Here is a 21,863-nt window from a genome sequence, read left to right as displayed (position 1 = left end):
CGTGGCGGAAGGGCATAAATTATGTGGTCTAGTGGTATGACACTCGCTTTCGGGTCGGAAGGTCCTGGGTTCGAGCCTCGCTCGGCGCATAGTTGATCCTTGGAAAAAGGCTCATTACTCACATTCTCTCACCGTACTCAGGTGTAAAATCATTACCTTGCCGTTAACAGCGTCGTCTTTGTCCGAAAAATTGCAATATCGCCTAACAGGCGTCATGTCCCGTCCTACTACATGTTAAATGTTGCTGTTGACCAGGGACCCCTTGTAAAGCGTTTTGTGCACATTTAGTGGATATTGCGCTATAAAAGAAAGCTCATTTTTATTTTAAAGCTCCATACACGAGTCCCATAGATCCTTGCCCACGTATCTAATAGTTAAATCACAACATACACCCTTTTTATATTCAGGGAGAGGGGACGGGATTCATACACAGGGAGTAGGAATAATTCTAAGCAAGTTTGCCCAGAAGTCACTGAGAGATTGGACACACGCTTAGAAAGAACGACTCCACTATAACAAAGAAAGTATTGGACTGGAACCCTCAGGGCAGAAGATCAAGGGGAAAGCCACGAGGAACATGGAGAAGAATTAAAGAAGCGGATATACAGAGCGTGGTAAGACCTGGAATGAGATAAGTTAGCTCAGGATAGAGAAGGATGGAAACTGTTTGTCTGTGGCCTATACCCTGACCTAGGGTGAAAAAGGCAATGATGATGATGATGATGATGATACACCCTTAGCATTTATGTCTCTATTGAACGCTGCCGTTTGGTGAATTAACTCATTCAACCCTAACACCGACTATATCCGTAGTTTACCCGGGTAACTTTTACCCCATGCCTATTTATTACATTTTTTTCTGAGACAAATTATAGGCATAGTATAAAAGCTATTGTTTTCAGATTTTACATGTTAATGGTAGTTGAATAAAGCTGTCTACGCACATGCTCATTTTAATACATTTTTTTTTCAATTTTGAAAAGTAGCAAAATTCTCTAGGGTTGAGTGAGTTAATACACCGTGCATGAAAGATCACGGCCAATCGAACAAGTTCAAAGGGCAACTTCGAGGTTTGCATCAACAATTAATTACTTGCGCGAACCAGGATGCGTTACTGAGGGCCTGAAATTTAATTGTTGTAATGGAGAGTCGGCGGAAAGATAAACGCATCCAACTTCAACACAGAACAGTAAAAAAAAATAATTGAGCTTTATATAGCGCAATATCCACTCAATGTGCTCAAAGCGCTTTACAAGGGGTCCCTGGTCAACAGCTACATTGAAGGACGGAACATGACGCCTGTTAGACGATATTACAATTTTTCGGACAAAGACAACGCTGTTAACGGCCAGGTACTCATTTTACACCTGAGTACGGTGAGAGAATGTGAGTAAAGGGCTTTTTCCAAGGACTCAACTATGCGCCGAGCGCGAGGCTCGAACCCAGGACCTTTTGATCCGAAAGCGAGTGTCATACCACTAGACCACATAGCCGCACAACAGTACAGAGAGTACATTCCAACAAAACAGCAGTAACTCTACCACAGCATTTCACAAAACAACATTGGGACCAATTCGTCCAGCGAGTTCCTCACTACAAATACCTTGGTGTAACGATTGATGACAGGCTCAAGTGGGATGAACACTTGAAAATAATTAGGCATAAGATGTGCAGACGTACATATTTTTTATCAAAACTCTCTCAGTTTAGAATAGATAAAACCCTCTGCACATTATTTTATAGAGCATTAATCGAAAGTGTTTTGTCATTTTGTATAACAGCTTGGGGAGGCAATTGCTTAGCAGTGGAAAGGAACAAAATAAATTCAAATATTAAAAAATCCATTAAACGCTATATAAATGATGTTGACGATGTAGATCTTTTATACGAGAAATTTTGTATAAATAAAATAACTAAAATATTAAATGACCAGTATCATCCACTAAGACCATCAATTATTATGTCAGAAAGAAGTGGTCGCCCTTTCTCTATTTCAACGAAAACAGAGAGACACCGAAAATCTTTTCTGCCGTCCAGTATTAGGCTTTATAACAACAAGCAATAATCATTTTATATAATTATTTCTCATTTTTACTTTTTAAAAATAAATATATTAATTTATTAATTTATTTGTTTTGCAATCTTTTCAATTTTCAATTTATAGTGACAGTTTTAACTATTTTACAGTGTTGAAATTATTCATATTATAAAGCGCAGCTCTGGTTATAGAGCTGCTCCTTTTTTATATATATACATCCTATTTCCATTGTATTTTTATCTTATGTGTAAATTATAACACGTCTGTACAAAAAATTTCCTTTTTGGGATGCAATAAAGTATTATTATTATTATTATTATTATTATATTATTATTATTATTGTACATCCACAAGAAATTATCATAGCAGTAAATTCACAACCTCAACACACACACAGATAGAATCGTTTGGCTAAGAAGCTCACAACATTGCAATCCGGAAGTATAACGGACCAACACACAAAACTATGTGTAACCGTAAACGTTTATAGTCTTCATACAGTTTAGTGAGAATTACTCATACAAGCGGATGGCAAATAAAACAATAACAAAGACCTGAGTGGCGTCAACTTCATTCTATCTATAAAAACAGTTTCTTACCAAGAACCATCAAGGAATGGAACACTCTCCCACCAGAAATCCTAGATATTACCAACAACAACAAATGTGGTCAACTATTAAACATTTATCTTTCAACTCAATAACACAATAATGAAGAAAGTACCACATAATTGTATATATATAAAATCTGCAGTGATGGCCAATCCGCCTTTTGCAGATAAAGACGTTGAACTTGAGCTATTAAGTATAATATTAAGGAAGGGGGGGGGGAGGGGGAGAGAGAGAGAGAGAGAGAGAGAGAGAGAGCGCAATGTATCACACTGTCACAACGTTAGCACCACAAAAGACTCACAACTAACTGTCTTGACTTTGAAGAGGAATGAATGAGCTTCGTTGGACACGTCCTTGACACAGAGCTGCCAACGTGAAATATCAAGAATTCGTAGTTTCCAAGGGAAAAAAAAAAGAAAAAGTCACTTTAAATCCTTCATCATCATCATTGCCTTTTTCACCCTGGGTCAGGGTATAGGCCACAGACAAACAGTTTCCATCCTTCTCTATCCTGAGATAACTTGTTTATCTCATTCCAGGTCTTACCACTTCTCTGTATATCAGCTTCTTTAATTCGTCTCCATGTTCCCCGTGGTCTTCCCCTTGATCTTCTTCCTTAGCTTTAGAAATAAATTATTTATTGCCTTCAGCATGATCCAAAATTGCTCCAAAGTCCTTTTAACTCACTCAATCCTAGAGATTTTTGCTACTTTTCAAAATTTGAAGAAAAAAAATGTATTAAAAATGAGCATGTGCCTATATATTGTTATTCAACTACCATTAATATGTAAAAACTAAAAACATTAGCTTTGATACTACGCCTATAATTTGTCCCAGAAAAATGTAATAAATAGGCATGGGGTAAAAGTAATCCAGTTAAACTACGGATATAGTCGATGTTAGGGTTGAATGAGTTAAAAGGAACTAAACGTTCCTTTACAACGAGATTTATTGAGTCAAAGAGGCAAATGCAGTTAGTACTGTAGCTGGAGCCGCTAAAATGTGACCCTCCGCCTCAAAACGGTATTATGTCGGGATGATTCAGACCCCAGAAAGTGAATTTAGAGATAGATTGATGAGAAATTGGACCTTAGAAGTTTTTGTAAAGCAAAAAATAATATTTATACTCCAGCATGACGTAGAGAAATTAAACCCAAGTTTGATATTGGTGGCTATAAATTCAATTTCCCTAACCGAGTGGATCCCGACATAATACCGCTTTGAGACGATGGGTCACAAATTCGTATTTTTCTACGAATTTTTTTGGTAGTACTTGGCAGGTCCGTTGACGTATAGATAAATCTATCGCAGACAGCAAACAGTACAACGTCTTTCATTCATAAAACCAAAAGTGCAAACACAAATGACACGATTATCGATCCACACGACAAAGAACGAAGGACCCAAATCAGCAAAATATTCACTTTTATTTAAACCAGTCATTAACTGCCGTACTCGGGAAGAAGTTAAAAAAAAAAAAAGTTTGTTTGATTTTTAATACCCAGAAAACTCGTCCTTAAAATACCGATCGATCGATTTAAAATGGGCCCTCATCTCGGCCAAAACGTTCAAACCCCTGAACTCGCTGGAGTCCCGGGTTCGAGAGGTTTTAGCCCAAAGATGAGGGTCATTTTAATCGATCGATATAAATTTGAAAGACGAGTGTTTTTTCCTGGTCAAATTTTTAAATACGCGTTTTGATTCCACGGTACGTTAGTTAACACGGGTATTAAAAAGCTTACGCTGCAGTCGTGTGCGCACTCGTGCATGAACCGATAAGGAATGAAACCAACAACATGTTTTTTGTTTAAAATAGAAAACAAATGGCGGGATTTAAGTACGTTATAAACCCATTAAAATACGATTGTGTCATAATCTAGTTATTGGTGAACTCGCCAACCACACTTCCATTCAAAACAACAACAAAAACAAAACCAGAAAGAGGGACTACTTTTTCCTCTGCCGCATTCAGGCTTAAACAGGTTTCGATCACTCCGCTCTTTTAATAAGATTTTTTGGGGGTTTTGTTTTTTTAATTGTGACCCACCCATTGTCCACACAGCAGTGATTGAGTAGCTGGATCTGTTATATCTGACGGAAAGTACTTTGCGATAGACTTACAAGCGTCCTAGCCAAAGGATAGCAAACAATTGCTATTGTCCGTTTCACGCTAAAGTAACCGGGATAAACTCCGGCCCCATGGGCCAAACGGCTCTGAAGGAGGACCCACCGAATAAAAACGGCTTTTTTTGTCAACAGCCGACGTATACTTATTTGCAGGTCTGATAACCCAAATTGTTATGGGTCCATTGTTGTAATGGAAATACTTTCCCAAACAAAAAGGCAAAATATTGTCCATTACAACAATGTGACATCAAGTCCATGTTTGCGTTCGGTTATCAGACCTAGAAACACGGACACCTTGGTCGGAGTCATTTAGACAGCAAAAATTGAATTATTTACAGAAACGCAGACGGACAAACCAAATCCCTTTTTTTTTTTAGCTTGGGCGACCGAAGAGTTTCTGGAATGACAGAATTTATGAAGGACAACAGACAAAGCCGAAAGAACTCTGCTGACCCGATGACGTCTTCGCCAAACAAGCAGCTTCGAATTGGACTGGAACCCTCAGGGCAGAAGATCAAGGGGAAGGCCACCAGGAACATGGAGAAGAATTAAAGAAGCTGATATACAGAGAAGTGGTAAGACATGGAATGAGATTTTTAAAAAAAAAAAAGAAGTTAGCTCAGGATAGGGAAGGATGGAAACTGTTTGTCTGTGGTCTATACCCTGACCCAGGGTGAAAAAGGCAATGATGATGATGATGATGATGATGATAGAGAAGGATGGAAACTGTTTGTCTGTGGTCTATATCCTGACCCAGGGTGAAAAAGGCAATGATGATGATGATGATGATAGAGAAGGATGGAAACTGTTTGTCTGTGGTCTTTACCCTGACCCAGGGTGAAAAAGGCAATGATGATGATGATGATAGAGAAGGATGGAAACTGTTTGTCTGCGGTCTTTACCCTGACCCAGGGTGAAAAAGGCAATGATGATGATGATGAAAGAGAAGGATGGAAACTGTTTGTCTGTGGCCTATACCCTGACCCAGGGTGAAAAAGGCAATGATGATGATGATGATGATAGAGAAGGATGGAAACTGTTTGTCTGTGGCCTATACCCTGACCCAGGGTGAAAAAGGCAATGATGATGATGATAGAGAAGGATGGAAACTGTTTGTCTGTGGTCTTTACCCTGACCCAGGGTGAAAAAGGCAATGATGATGATGATGACAGTTTTTAAAAGTATGGTAGAGCACTCGCTTCACACACAAAGGGACCGAGATCGATCCCAGATGACGAATAAGATTATTTTTTTTTTCTTTTCAAAGAAAGTATCTGACGATAGACTAGCAACCTATCCAAAAGGTAGCGGGCAATCGCTAATGACCGTTTCACGCTTTAGAATTTAGAAAAAACAACGATGATTAACTTCCGCCCCCACGGACCTGATCTGATGGCTCTTGAGGGAATAGATAGTATGCGCTTGGCCAAGGAGTTCACAACATTGTCATCCGGAAGTATAACGGACCAACACACAAACTCTGTGTAACCATGAACTTTTATAGTCTGGTTAATACAGTTTAGTGAGAACAACTCACAAACGCGGATGGCAAAAACAATAACAAAGGCCTGAGTGACGTCATCTGCATACTATCTATACTCGGACTACTACATAGTTTTCGTAACCCCACATCATTCCGGCATAATACCGATTTGAGCCGGTGGGTTCCGCGTGTGCAACGATCAGACAGAACAACAAAAAAATATTATTATGATTGTCGCACGCCGTCAGACGTTGGAGACGGGGGACATGAATCGATTCCCGTGCGTCTGAAGCGAATTAAGAGCCCCCGAGGACTGACTTTTAACGAAATTAACTCCGAAGGCGTGCCTGGAATTTAGACAAAGTCGACCGCCCAAGAACTATGAAATTCCTTCCTCGCCGCCCGAACCATCCGGGAAATTGGAAGCCTGGTTAATGTTTCAGAATCTATACTATTGACTTCTGGTGGAAGGGGGGGGGGGGGGGGCTGGGGACCGAAACCCGAATTTAATTATTTTTTTTTTTTGGCCAGAAATCTCGTCCTTCTTCAAATATATATATATAGATAGTATGCGCTTGGCTAAGAAGCTCACAACATTGCCATTCGGAAATACAACGGACCAACACACAAAACTATGCGTAACCGTTAACCTTGAACGTTTATAGTCTGGTTAAAATATCGTTGGGTGAGAATTACTCATAAACGTGGATGGCAAAAAAAAAAAAAAACAATAACAAAGACCTGAATGACGTCAACGTCATTCTATCTATAGCGATCGATTTACATGGCCCTATTGTTGTAGGAATCTCTCAAGTATGGGCCTTTAAACCGTATAAAAGTCCCAGGTTTGAAATTTTTGGACAAAATATGGATCGATATTTGAAGATCAAACGAGTTTTCTGGCCAAAATTATCTTTAAGTGTTTTGTTTGTTTTTGTTTTTCTGAGTTTTTTTTAAATCAAGTTCGGCAGAATAAATTAATAATAAATCGAGCTTTTATATAGCGCAATATCCACTAAATGTGCTCAAAGCGCTTTACAAGGGGTCCCTGGCCAACAGCAACAGTTAACATTTAGGACAGGGCATGACACCTGTTAGGCGATGTTACAATTTTATCGGACAGAGACAACGCTGTTAACGGCCAGGTACTCATTTTACACCTGAGTACGGTGAGAGAATGTGAGTAAAGAACCTTCTCCAAGGACTCAACTATGCGCCCAGCAAGGCTCGAACCCAGGAACTTCCGATCCGAAAGCGAGAGTCATACCACTAGACCACATAGAATAATAACTACATATCTCCCAAAGGTTCTAAATAAGAATAATAAGAACATCATTATCCCACTAGCCCTGCCTACAGGCTACCTTCATCATTCACGATCACGCTGGTAAGATCCGTCATAAATAACAATGTGAAAATGAATGTAAGCTTCAATTTAATATACGAAAACATATAGAAAGGACGTTTCGGGTTTCCCCTTTGTCAACAAAACAGGATGAATGAAACACTACAGACGAATGAGATAATGCGGTCGTGGCGTTGTGAAGATGAATAATCATTATTCATCCTAGCAAGCCACTACCACATTAATTCATTCACCTGTAGCGCTTCATTCATCCTGTTTTGTTGCTAAGGGGAATCCCGAAACGTCCATTTTATCTGTTTTCGTATATTAAAATGAAAACTACATTCAATTTCACATTGTTATTCATATTTTACTTCGAGCTTCGAGCAGCAACATTTACATTACCCAGAATTCCTAAGACCCGTCAGCAAGTTGTGTATTCTTTTTTATTATCATTATCATTTACATCTAAGAACAGAAAATATATCGCGCTAATACAGTTACATACCAACCAATTGAGTGGTCGATATTAGCACGTTTTTATGATTTAGTGGCAAACAACACACGTTAGACAACAACTGACTGAATCAATTATCAAACAACACATTAAAATAATGACACAACAACAGTAGGCCACAATAACTAGCACGAGAACATTAAAACCAGCATAATGCCCACACCCACGCCGACAATCACTTCATCTACTACATCAGCAATATTACTGACCCCCCCCCCCCCACCCCCCCCGGTTCAAACTACTACTACTACTAGTACCACTACTACTACTATCACTACTACTGCTGCTACTTCTACTACTACTAAAAACAACTGCTAAACATAACAACTTCAACCATACTAATGCTACGATTTCTACTGCTACTGCTACTACTACTACTACCACTACTACTACTACTACTTCTACTACTACTACTAATACTACTACTACTACTACGACTATAGATAGTCAGACCGAAATAGCAGGGTTACGTGAGGAACAAGAAGACTAACTAGTGATAAGAATTCGATAAACCAATTCATACAGCGTTTTAATTTAGTTTTGCTGATTCTACACAACACAACATTCCATATGTTATAAAACAATACATATAATTGCTATATTGATCGGGTCACGGAAAATACGTATACAGGAAGTATATTTTGATAGACAACAATCAATGTGTGCGCATTCCTGCCAAGGCCATGTCATTCCTATAAAAAATATATACCGTGCAAACAGAACGTGCATAAATTAATCTCATCTAACCGGGTAGGTCGACATCATATCTATAAATAACGTAATGTTACGGTAAATGTTAAATCTAACATTGTGCTGAATTATTATATGTTTAATAGTACACACCTTCAGCACGCAAGTCAACGTCGTGGACCGCGTTTATGAGATGCGTACAAAATAATAAGGAAAACAAAAGCTGTTATCATAAATGTTAAAAAATTAAAATACGAGTATTTTCAGTTGTATTATATAAGGAAATAACCAAACTATGAATACGGTTATTGGCAACATCGTTTTTTGTACAAATTAATAAGGAAAACAAAATCAATTATTATAAATGTTAAAAAATTAAAATAGAATATTTACAGTTGTATTATAGAAAAAAAATAACCAATGTATGCATAAATTGGCAACACTGTTTTGTGATCGGAGGCTTCATCATCAAAGATGTTGGTTCGATTTTGTTTTTAACTTGACAATATATATATATTTTACTAATAGTTAAGGCATAATGGGACAAGAGAGTCCCATTTAAGCTAAAAGTACGCTGGTATTATATGCATTGATCCATGATGCAAATCCCCCCAGAAAGGTGTGAAAGGCGTTAGTAAAAATTTCATAATAAACCGAAATGATAAATTTAGTACAAAACGGAAACAACGTAAACAGTTGATGAAGTAAACAGATTAAATTTATCACAGAAAAAGGACATCAACATCACTCGCGCTTTTTTGGGGTTTTTTAAAATCCTCAAAAACCATGTATGAAACATTACCAGAGAAAGCAGAAAGAAAAATACACCCCCAAAAATCAATCAAATTCTGGGACAGTTTTTTACTGTATTATTTCATTCTGCTGTGTTTCATACACATCTTTTCTGGGAGTGTGGGCTGGGGGGCGGGGGGGGGGGGGGGGGGGGGGGGTATGTTCCAACCAGAGCATGCTCCCAAAATTGTCACAACAAGAAACCACCCCGCCCAATATAACACTGTGTTGAGGAGGCAGTTTGTCACATATTAATATTATCTGACCTGTCCAATTTGTATACGTATTTACACTCTCTCACGCTCGTTATTCACTTCTTGTAACTAATCAAGTCTATGACGACAGACAGACCTTGCTTCATTAGCACTGTGCTAGTACTAACAACTACAAGTCTATGACGACAGACAGACATTGCTTCATTAGCACTGTGCTAGTACTAACAACTACTCATTATATCCACACAGCATCAGCCAGGATACCTCTCAGTAATTATTATGTCTGTATTTTTTTGTCTTCTAAGTGATAAAATTATACTTTTTAATAAAAACACACCAAGACCATGAGGATTTATATTATAACACAAAATCCACTAAACATGTTCGATGCGCTTTACAAGGGATCCCAAGCCAACAGCAACACTTCATACGTAGGTCAAGACACGACACCTATTATGCAATGTTACAATTTTATTTTCTGACAGAGACAACACACTTAACAGCCAGATACTATAATTTGATAAATTCGGGAAAATACGCCTTTAGCAAGGACTCATTAATGCACTGCTAAAGGCGGGACTCAATCCCTGGATCTTCCAGTCCCAAGGTAAGTGACATACCCCAAGACCACATAGCAGAACAAAATACCTTTAAATACTATACAATTATTTTTATCCTCTCTACTAGCCCTCATCTAATATCCACCATTGCCCATATTCCAGTACTGGATGGTTGATATGAAAGAAAAGCCTTTTACTTTTATGGACATAATTATTGTTCTCATCAAATTTAAATGAGCAATAGTCGTGTCAATTTCATTAAAGTTAAAGTTAAAGATGACACATAATGATAACAGCTCTGTTATCAACTGTCAAATATTTTTTAAAACATCAGGAAAAAAAAATATCATTATTTTATCTTTTCATCTTTACTGGCATTTTGAGGATATAGATAGTATGAAGTTTACATCACCCGGGTCTTTTATATTGCTTTTAGCCACCCGCTTTTATGAGTAATTCTGTAAACTAAACTGTATTATTAACTCACTCAATCCTAGAGACTTTTGCTACTTTTCAAAATTGGAAAAAATGTATTAAAAATGAGCATGTACATAGATAATTTTTTAAAACTGCCATTAACATGTAAAAACTAAAAACATTAGCTTTGATACTAGATACGCCTAAAACTTGTCTCATAAAAATGTAATAATTAGGCATGGGGTAAAAGTAACCCGGGTAAACTAGGGATATAGTCGGTGTTAGGGTTGAGTGAGTTAACCAGACTATTAATGTTCGAGGTTACACAGAGTTTGGTGTGTTGGTCCGTTATACTTCCGGATGGCAATGTTGTGAGTGAGCTTCTTAGCCAAGCGCATACTATCTATAGGAAACTTCAAGTTCAACATAAATCATACAAGCACGACTGTGAGTATGGTGAGGACAGACAGGATATGCCAAAGCCATGTACATATCTCCTACATTCCAAGATCATGCTAGAAAATTGAGCTTAAAAAAAGATAATTGAGCTTTTATTTAGCGCAATATCCACTAAAAACTTTCGGATTGGAAGGTCATGGGTTCTAGCCTCGCTCGACGCATAGTTGAGTCCTTGGAAAAGGCTCTTTACACATTCTCTCACCGTACAGGGCTGTGAAAAATTGTAAAATCGTCTAACAGGCGACAAGTCTCGTTCTACAGGTTACGTGTTGTGGTTGGTCAGGAACCCTTTGTAAAGTGCATTGAGCATGTTTAGTGGATATTCCGCTGTAATAAGTTTTTTTCTTTGTTTTCTTTTACATACAGAATGAATACCTGGTCTTTTTTCTTGCCGAAAGAAACTATAATTACAACACACAGGCTATGGTGTCTGACTTCAAATGGTCTGTGTTGCACTGGGACGGACACCTTATAAAGCATATTAATGGTCTGTGTTGCACTGGGATGAACACCTTATAAAGCATATTAATGGTCTGTGTTGCACTGGGATGGACACCTTATAAAGCATATTAATGGTCTGTGTTGCGCTGGGATGGACACCTTATAAAACATATTAATGGTCTGTGTTGCACTGAGACGGACACCTTATAAAACATATTAATGGTGGTCTGTGTTGCACTGGGACGGACACCTTATAAAGCATATTAATGGTCTGTGTTGCACTGGGACGGACACCTTATAAAGCATATTAATGGTCTGTGTTGCGCTGGGATGGAACCTTATACAACATATTAATGGTCTGTGTTGCACTGGGATGGAACCTTATACAACATATTAATGGTCTGTGTTGCGTTGGGACGGACACCTTATAAAGCATATTAATGGTCTGTGCTGCGTTGGGACGGACACCTTATAAAGCATATTAATGGTCTGTGCTGCGTTGGGACGGACACCTTATAAAGCATATTAATGGTCTGTGTTGCGCTGAGACGGACACGTTATAAAACACATTAATGGTCTGTGTTGCGTTGGGACAGACACCTTATAAAGCATATTAATGGTCTGTGTTGCGCTGGGACGGACACCTTATAAAGCATATTAATGGTCTGTGTTGCGCTGGGACGGACACCTTATAAAGCATATTAATGGTCTGTGTTGCGCTGGGACGGACACCTTATAAAGCATATTAAAATACCAAGCTAATCTAATGCATATTGTCCCAATAGAAATGCATGCACACTTTTCAAAAATATTTTCCCTTCCCTAAAAGTATGCATGACAGACAACCCTCTATGCAAACTTTTGATTTAGTCTTATCATGGTAGGGGTTCTCATTGCTCAGTTGGTAGAGCACTCGCTTCACAAGCAAAGGGTCAGATGATCAATCCTGGAGCAGTCAAGATTTTTTTTCTGATCATCCCCCCCCCCCCCATCCCCCCTGTATACCCAGCAATGATTGGTTAGATTGTTAGATCTGGTGGGAAGTGATTTGTGTGATAGATTTGCATCCTATCCAAAGGGTAGCAAGTAATTGCTGTTGTCTGTTTACCGCTATAGAAACTGGGATAAACTCCAGCTCCACAAGCCTAACAGCTCTTAAAAGACTATTTATTATGGTTTTAAAAATTAGACAATACAGAAATGAGAAATTGTCAAAGACCAAGCAATCATTGCCTAGAACAGAACAAAATGAAAATAATTTTTAAAAATTGATCCACAGCGAATATAATTTCAAACTCTTAGATTCCATTCTTTATACACTGAGCACGCATTTCATTGAAATTAAAATTCATTCATTAATTCCTGCATTGTTCCAAAAATAAGCCTATTACTATTACAATTACAGGGAAGTCTTGATATAACAATGTTTAAATCCAATCCATACATGAAAAGTCACTGTTTTCTTATTATAAACACATACGGTGAAAATAGTGTCTCAGGCTATTTCCACCGTACGGTGATAATAGTGTGGGAGACTGTACGGTGAAAATAGTCAGTCCGACAATAATAATAAACATTATAATAAACACGAATATATGGCACCCCGGTAAAGTCAAGATGATCAAGAGAATAACAGGGACTGCCGTGGTATATCAATGCCATGGTATTAGATCATAGTCATAGGTTCATGTCTCATGTCATCACACTACCAGTCAGCATGTCACGAGTCGTGAGATTGAGTTTGTTGTGTTGGTAAGATTGTTGACTGATTGTTGTGACACTGAATTCACTGAAACTTCGTTTTTTGTTATTTCAGAAGTTTGTCCAGTAAAGGGCGAGAACAAATAATACAAAAATGTCAACGTATCGTAGAGGTCACCGATCGACTTTTAAACCTACTCTACAGGACTTCGTGTGTGAGTACTGGCAGAACATTGCGTTTGCTCACGACGACACACTCACTATCTATCTACACACCCCACTGCACTGCAACGATTCAATTGTCAATAACAATAGGAGTCTCGCGGCCACTCAAACAGCACACAAACATCATCAATAATATCCAGATTTATAATTTCAATCTTGAAAAACAACAACTACAACAAATCCACTAACCTGCGAGTGAATGATAAATTCTTTCTGACAAGGATCGGCTTTCCTCTACCAAGCTAAAAGTTTTGTTTGCAAAAACTCCGCCGTCGTGGGATTGGGTTTTCCACCTGTCGCCAGTTTAGTGTTTAGATACACATTGCAGTATAAACAGCACACATTCCGTGTTCATTCAGAATTCAGAACTCTCGTGTTTTGAAAATCTATGCGGGTGTGTTATCGATATAATAGTGTCGAAATCGATTTTTTTGTTTTTTGTTTTGTTGTTTGTTTTTTTGTCTATTGCTGGTTTGGGTTTTTTTTTCTTTCTTCTTGGAGGGGAGTTGTGCCTTTTTTATCCTTTTTTGCATTTTTTAAAGTTTTCTTTTTCTTTTGCTTTTTCCCCCCCCCCTTGCAAATAATTTAGAGAGGTCAGATTGTTTGATGTCTCATCCTTATGTTGGTGTTGCTGTTTTTTGGGACCCTTTTAAAGCGTACACACAAACACCCGTACACTCGAACCCGGGACGCTCCGGTCCGAATGCAAGTGTCATACCACTAGATCACATAGCTGCAGCCCTATGTCCCAACAGGGACCAAAAAGATTAAGTAATCCCTCACCAGTGATTGGGTAGTTGTGCTTTCTAGATCTGACCGAAAGTTTTTTTCAACACTCACTAGCATCCATCCAGAGAAACAAGCAATTTTGTCATTATCCCTCAACGCTCCGTGAGCCGATGGTTCTGGACCAGTTATGAGCTTTTTTAAAAAAATATTGAGCTTTTATATAGCGCAATATACTAATAAACGTGCTCAAAGCGCTTTACAAGGGGCCCCTGGCCAGCGGCAACACATTAACATGTAGGACGGGACATGACGCCTGTTTGGCGATATTACAATTATTTTCGGACAGAGACAACGCTGTTAAAGGCGGAGTACTCATTTTACACATGGGTACGGTGAGAGAATGTGAGTAAAGAGCATTTTCCAAGGACTCAACTATGCGCTGAGCGAGGCTCGAACCTATGACCTTACGATTTTTAATACTTTTCCTCCTGCTTTATCTGTCACTGTTTCATAAACATCTTTTCGTGATATCTTTAACTCTATCCTTACCAGCCATGTTCAGGATTTTCCCAAAAACTTCACATCCAAATAGATATCTAACACAAAAAAAATAATATTTTTGTATCACTCAAACTCAATAGAAGTGAGTTCTAGTGATAATTAATTTCTTTATCAAAACATGCTCTACAGCACACTGTTCATTTTTTTTTTCTTTTCTATTTTATAACGTACAAGAGAAATTTGAATAAGAAAAATGTTGGTTGTATCGTAACGAATGTGACGATTTTCCTGTTGTTGGTAAGAAGAGGGTTAAGTAAAGGTCGAACTTGGATTAACTCTCTCCTTACCGGCCAGTTTCAGAATTTTCCCCTAAACTTCGCATCCACCCAACACAAAAATAGATTTTTCTTACTCAAATAGAAGATTAACAAGTACATTCTATGCATAATATTGTTCGGCAAAATGAGCTCTACCATACAGTGTCAAGTTTTTATGGCTATTAAAAAAAAAAAATTCTTCACAGTTTATGAGAAACAAAAATAATCAGATGAGAAAGTTGTTCGTTGCATCGTAACGAATGTGACGATTTTCCTGTAGTTGGTAAGGAGAGGGTTGAGGGCATCAGGTTCACCACGACATAATACCCTTTCTAGACGATTGGTGACATAATAAAAGAAATTCCATTTATTCATCCCATTGGGGAAATAATTTGTCTTTAGGGGGTCCATTCCAAGGGAAGACTGGAATAACCCAGGCATCAGCCGCAGTGCAGCTCCGCAAAATTGAGCTAGGGCCATGCGACTTGCTCAAGGCCACACAGCGCAGCAGCGTTGTCGAATACTATAATACTATTATTACAAATAAATACTCTTTCGGGTTTCGTGATAATATGAAGCGATAGCAGCATACATTGCATTTCCTTTTCCACTTAGGTATCGTTTTCTTGGGAAAGGAGTCTCCTACAGGATGCGTTTTATGTATATTATCAGGGACATAGGAAAGGGAGGGGGGACTGAATCAAATAGAGAACAGTAGTAGTAGTAGTAATAGATTCCAAGAGCTGTCTATCATAATATCAATGTGCTTAGTTTGAAATCACCTAAAAGTCAGATCCAGACACAAGCAGCACGGGATCTCTGTATTGTTCCCATCCGAAACCTCTCCATTAATCAGTCCTTCGTGAGTATTTTCACGATACCAGGCTTCAGGCAGCTCCCACCGCCGCTCTTTACTTTTCTGTGTTGGTTTGAGAGTGTTTCTATTATAAAAATGAGCTCATAACAATTTGGGTATTTAGGCCTGTAAAAAAGTATAGATAGTTCGAAGATGACGTCACAAAGGTAGTTGTTATTGTTTTTTGCCATCCGCGTTTATGAGTAATGCTCACTGAACTGGATAACCCGACTATAAACGTTCATGGATACACACAGTTTTGTGTGTTGTTCCGTTATACTTCCGGATGGCAATGTTATGAGCTTCTTAGCCAAGCGCATACTATATATTTTTTTAAAAGAGCTTTTATATTGCGCAATATCCACTAAACGTGCTCAAAGCGCTTTACAAGGGGTTACTGGCCAACAGCAACAACACGTAGGACGAGACATGACGCCTGTTAGGCGATATTACAATTTTTCGTACAGAGACAACGCTGTTAACGGCCAGGTACTCATTATACACTCGAGTACGGTGAGAGAATGTGAGTATAAAGAGTCTTTTCCAAGGACTCAACTATGCGCCGAGCGAGGCTCGAACCCAGGACCTTCCGATCCGAAAGCAGGTATAAAACCACTCGACCACATAGTCGAACAAAGTACACGTCAATTGCACGACACCAAGAAGTTTTCAAAAACTAACGAATCAAAATTCTATGCTATTTTTGGCTTTTGCGAATTTTAAGTTCTAAGTAGGTCAGTGCGTTTTAATTAAAAACACAAACGTCTTCGTTTGAGACAAAGTATTTACTTCCCTATCCTTAGTGGCTTTTGGAGAAAAAAAAAAAAAAAAAAGAAGACGAAGATATGTGGCCATCACCTCAAAACGGTTTTATGCTGGAGTTAACCAGGTTTAAAAAAAAAAGGGGGGGGGGGGGGGGGGGGTTGGAGGATTTTGTAGTTAAAATGCGTGACATTTGGCTTTTTGTCAATTTATGAAACTATCTATTATTGTCCTCAATAAGACAGAGAGTGAGAGAGACTTAAACGGAGTCTCATTTTGTTGACTAATGATTCCAGTGTTTTTGCATCTAAATTTCCCCGACTTTCCACCGTTTTGAGGCGATGGATCACATATTATGACGTGCACTTATTTGCAGGTCAATTAACCCAATTCATTTTGGGCTTATTGTTGTGATGGAAAGCTAAAACAAAAAACAAAAAATGACGTAAAAAAATATTGTTTATTACAACAATGTAATAAGCTGGCCCATTCTGATGTATGACAATGGAATAAATATGAATTAATGGGCATGATCTATATTAACTTTCCATGTGCTCGAGGTCATTGGTCACATTGCAAAATGTGCTAAAAGTGACCCACATAGTGAAAAGTGTTCACAGCTTTTGAAATATCTAACATCACGATTGGTCATTTTGTTCTGTTTGACACATGTGTATGTTTACAACTTTCATAAACAAAGCAGCGTGTTTACATTTTTAAAGAAATATCCAATCGTTGGACAGTAACAAATCATGTGATTGATGACTCGGTTGGACGAAAACCTGAATATAGATCGCTCCCATTGTTACACGACATAGGACTTCATTCCGCACTCATTCATATCACTGCACGCCCGAGGTGTGATGTAAACTCCCTTTGATAAATTGCCCCAGTCCGTGGATAAAAATAAAAAGCAACAAAAAGCAACAAAAAGCACCCAACCAAACCAAACAAAACAAAACAAAAAAAAACAAAACAAAAAAAAAACAAAAAAACAACAACAACAAAAAACAAACAAACAAAACAAAACGAAACGAAACGAAACAAACCTAAAAAAAAAAAAAAAAAACAATGATAAAAGAGAATACAATTTAGTTTCTTCTATCATATCATATCATATCATATCATATCATACCATATTCATATCAGTAGTGGGGCTGCACTGTGGTGAACGCCCAGGTTATTCCAGTCTTCCCTTGGGATAGACCCTAAAGACAAATTTCCCCTAGGGGATGAATAAAGGGATTTAAATTTTAAAGTTGACCAAATGTTGTGCGGCTATGTGGTCTAGTGGTATGGCACTCACTTTCAGATCGGTGCATAGTTGAGTCCTTGGAAAAGACTCTTTACTCACATTCTCTCTCTCACGGTACTCAGGTATAAAATGAGTACCTGACCGTTAACAACGTTGTCTCTGTCCTAAAAAATTGTAACATCGCCTATTAAGCTTCATGTCCCGTCCTAAATGTTAAATGTTGCTGTTGACCCGGGGCCCCTTGTAAAGCGTTTTGAGCGCATTTAGTGTATATGCGCTATATAAAATCTCAATTAAATTTTTTAAAAGTGTTTCCTTAACCCCCCCCCCCCCCCTTACCAACTACTGTCAAATCGTCACGTTCATTAGGATGTAGCCAAAAATTGGTTCATTCTTTATTCTTTTGGACGTCACACAATTTTAAGAAAATATTTTTGTTATAACCCATACCTGCCAACCCTTCCACTTCTGGCGGAATCATTCCTATTTTCACTCTTCCTTTTTGTACTATTCCGCCATTGTCTCTAAAATTCCGATTTTCAAAAAAAATAAAAATGATGATAATGGTAAGAATAAAAAAGAGCAAAGAGGGCGCGGGGGGGGGGGGGTGAAAGAGGTGAAATTCCTATTTTTTGTCTCAAATTCCAATTTTCCACTTTTGGAATGTGAAGGGTTGGCAGGTCTGCATAGCCATAAAAACTGGATACTGTGTTTGTAGAGTTCATTTTGCTAAATACCATTATGTACAGAATGTACTTGTTGCTTTTCAGTTTGACTTTTTTTTAAATATGTTTTTGTGTTTATTGGGTGTGAAGCTTTGGGGAAATGTCTGAAAATGGCGGGTAAGAAGGGGAGGTAAATGCCATTAAAAGATAATCAGCAACAATATATTGGACATTTCCGATGTGTACTTATTTGCAGGTCTGATAACCCGATCGATGCCTTATAGGCTCATTGTTGTAATGGAAATCTCACAAAAATAAAAAAAAAAAAAAAAAAAAAAAAGATGACGCAATATTTGTCCATTACAACAATATTAAACTAGGCCTATAAGCGGGTTCGGACGTCAGACATGTATATATATGTACACGTCGGACATTAGACATTGCATATTCTTTGAAATATAAAATCAAAAAGGGAGATAAAAAATAACACATAGAAGAAAATAAAAGCAACAGGAACTAAAATTGTATATTTTTGGTCACTTTCACTAAAAAAAAAATCCCTTTTTCTTATCTGCGTCACCACGATATTATAATACTGTTTTAAGGTGATTGGCCACATATTATGACAGAGGCTGGACAAGGATTTTATATTTATTTCATTCTAAGTATTTTGAAGTTGAGCGATTTTCTGTGCCCCCGGTTGTATTTTGAACATTGTTTTAATTCTTGTGAGGATGTACCTTGGACAAGTACCTGGTCCAGATACATTGGCATTCGCATCTATGTGAGTAGATCTTTATGTTCTACAAACTAGCATGATAATAATAGCAATAATAATAATGATAATAATAATAATAATAATAATAATAATAATAATAATAATAATAATAATAATAATAATAATAATAATAATAATAATAATAATAATAATAATAATCAACAACAACAATAATAATAATAATAATAATAATAATAATAATAATAATAATAATAATAATAATAATAATAATAATATCAACAACAATAATAATAATAATATTAATAATAATAATAATAATAATAATAATAATAATAATAATACAATAATAATAATAATAATAATAATAATAATAATAATAATAATAATAATAATAATAATAATAATAATACATTGTAATAAATGACGCCCGTCCGTGCAGGGCTTGTCATTCCATGAAGGAATATATCATTGTCATTACACGAAAGGATATCATACATCGATCATCCATAAACATGATATCCCCACCCAGCTTGTCGGAAGTGAGTAAATATCGGGTTGATCATCTCACCCTTACACGAACATGCCTGGAGCGCGGCTCGAAGCCAGGAGCTTCCTGGTTACAGTACAATGCCTCCACCTGCCCTCTTTTCATTATTATCAACAACATCATTCTTCTTTTTTTTTATTATTGTAAGTATTGATGCTCTGCGCTCAGGCAAAAAACTCACAGCATTTCGCCAGCCGGAATTAACTGACTAACAGACAAAACATGTGTAACCTTGAACATTTATAGATAGTATGAGCTTGGCTAAGAAGCTCACAACATTGCCATCCGGAAGTATAACGGACCAACACACAGAACTATGTGTAACGTTGAACGTTTATAGTCTGGTTAATACAATATAGTGAGAATTACTCATAAACGCGGATGGCAAAAAGCAATAACAAAGACCCGAGTGACGTCAACTTCATTCTATCTATATCTGATAAATCGTAGCCATCGTAACGTCGTAACGTTATAGCAAAGAGTGTGTAGGGTAACGTAGTTACCAAGAGCTCTCACTTCTCTTAACCGCAATGCTATTGTCGCGTGCCAGGCGAGACAGCGAGGTGGGTGTGCTCCGCGTGTATCATGCGCGCTAGGCTTACTGATACAATGAAGAAAATACGAGTAGAAGACGGAAGATGCTTGGCTTCACCAAAAGCGGGAAATGAGAGCTCTTGGTAACATAACAATCGTTACCTACACGCTCTTTGGTTATAGCCTGACCTTAGCCATCGTTAACTTATGGCCTAACACTGACCAAAAAATGACGTCAAAATGCCAGTCTTTGGCCACAAAAGAAAACAAATTGTGAGTTGTATTCAATAGTTCAACCAATTCGACCACTTGTTTCCATGAGCACTACTAACGACAACTCACTAGGCGGTGCAAAAACCAAATAATGACGTCAAAATGCCAGTCTTTTTGGGTTTCAGTGTCAGGCTATAACTTAACGATGGCTACGGCCTGACACTGACAAAAAAGTGACGTCAAAATGCCAGTCTTTTGCCACAAAAGAAAACAAATCGTGAGTTGTATTCACTAGTTCAACCAATGAATTAACGTGTTTCCTTGAGCTCTACTAACGACAACTAGACACTACACAAACCTAAAAAATGACGTCAAACTGCCAGTCCTAGAGGGTTCTTGTGTAAGGCTGTATGTTAACGATGCTACGGATAAATACAGTTTAGTGAGAACTACTCACAAATATGGCTGGCTAAAAACAATAACAAAGACCTGGGCCCGTTTTCATGACTGTGGACTTGATTTAGTTATTTACTAGTCTAAAAAAATAGAGCTTTTATATAGCGCAATATCCACTAAACATGCTAAAAGCGCTTTACAAGGGTCCCTGACCAACAGAAACACGTAACATATAGAACGAAACATGGCGCCTATCAGGCGATAGTACCCTTTGTTTCCGATATAGACAACGCTGTTAACCGCCAGGTACTCATTTTACACCTGAATACGGTGAGAGAATATGAGTAAAGAGCCTTTTCCAAGGACTCAACTATGTGCAGAGCGAGGTTCGAACCCAGGGCCTTCCGATCCGAAAGGGAGTGTCAGACCAGAAGACCGCATAGCTGCAAAATATTTACTAGTCTAGTAAATGACTTGCTAGTCTTATGCCTAAGCGGAGCAAGTGACTAAAAAGAATCGGATTTCATGAACGTTTTCTTGTCTCTTGCCAAGAAGTTGGTGTTGTAAGGACGGTGACCAATCGGCTAATTTGTGCTCTCTAGTACACGATTACAGGTGAGATACCAGCCTTAATACTTTCAACGCAAAAGATTTCCAAAGAGGAAATTAGCAACATATCCGGTATAGAAAATATTTCGTTCCGTTTCATATTTGAACTTACTTTTGTC

The 21,863-nt window shown here is 37.8% G+C and overlaps 1 protein-coding gene across 1 annotated transcript in view; it reads right to left on the bottom strand.

Moving 5' to 3' along the window:
* Positions 1-14,001, bottom strand: part of LOC144964074 (transient receptor potential cation channel trpm-like) — a 173,295-nt gene extending 159,294 nt beyond the window's left edge. The window contains exon 1 of the mRNA XM_078898014.1: positions 13,811-14,001. The gene's annotated coding sequence lies outside the window, so the exon portion shown is untranslated. The remainder of the gene's footprint in view (positions 1-13,810) is intronic.
* Between the last annotated feature and the right edge of the window lie 7,862 nt (positions 14,002-21,863).

Source organism: Berghia stephanieae, chromosome 2 (assembly GCF_034508935.2).
Source record: "Berghia stephanieae isolate SIO BIC M18660-M18661 chromosome 2, UCSD_Bste_1.3, whole genome shotgun sequence".
Classification (NCBI taxonomy): domain Eukaryota; kingdom Metazoa; phylum Mollusca; class Gastropoda; order Nudibranchia; family Aeolidiidae; genus Berghia; species Berghia stephanieae.
Note: the sequence above shows the minus strand (reverse complement) of the source record. Positions and strands in the feature narration are given on the sequence as shown.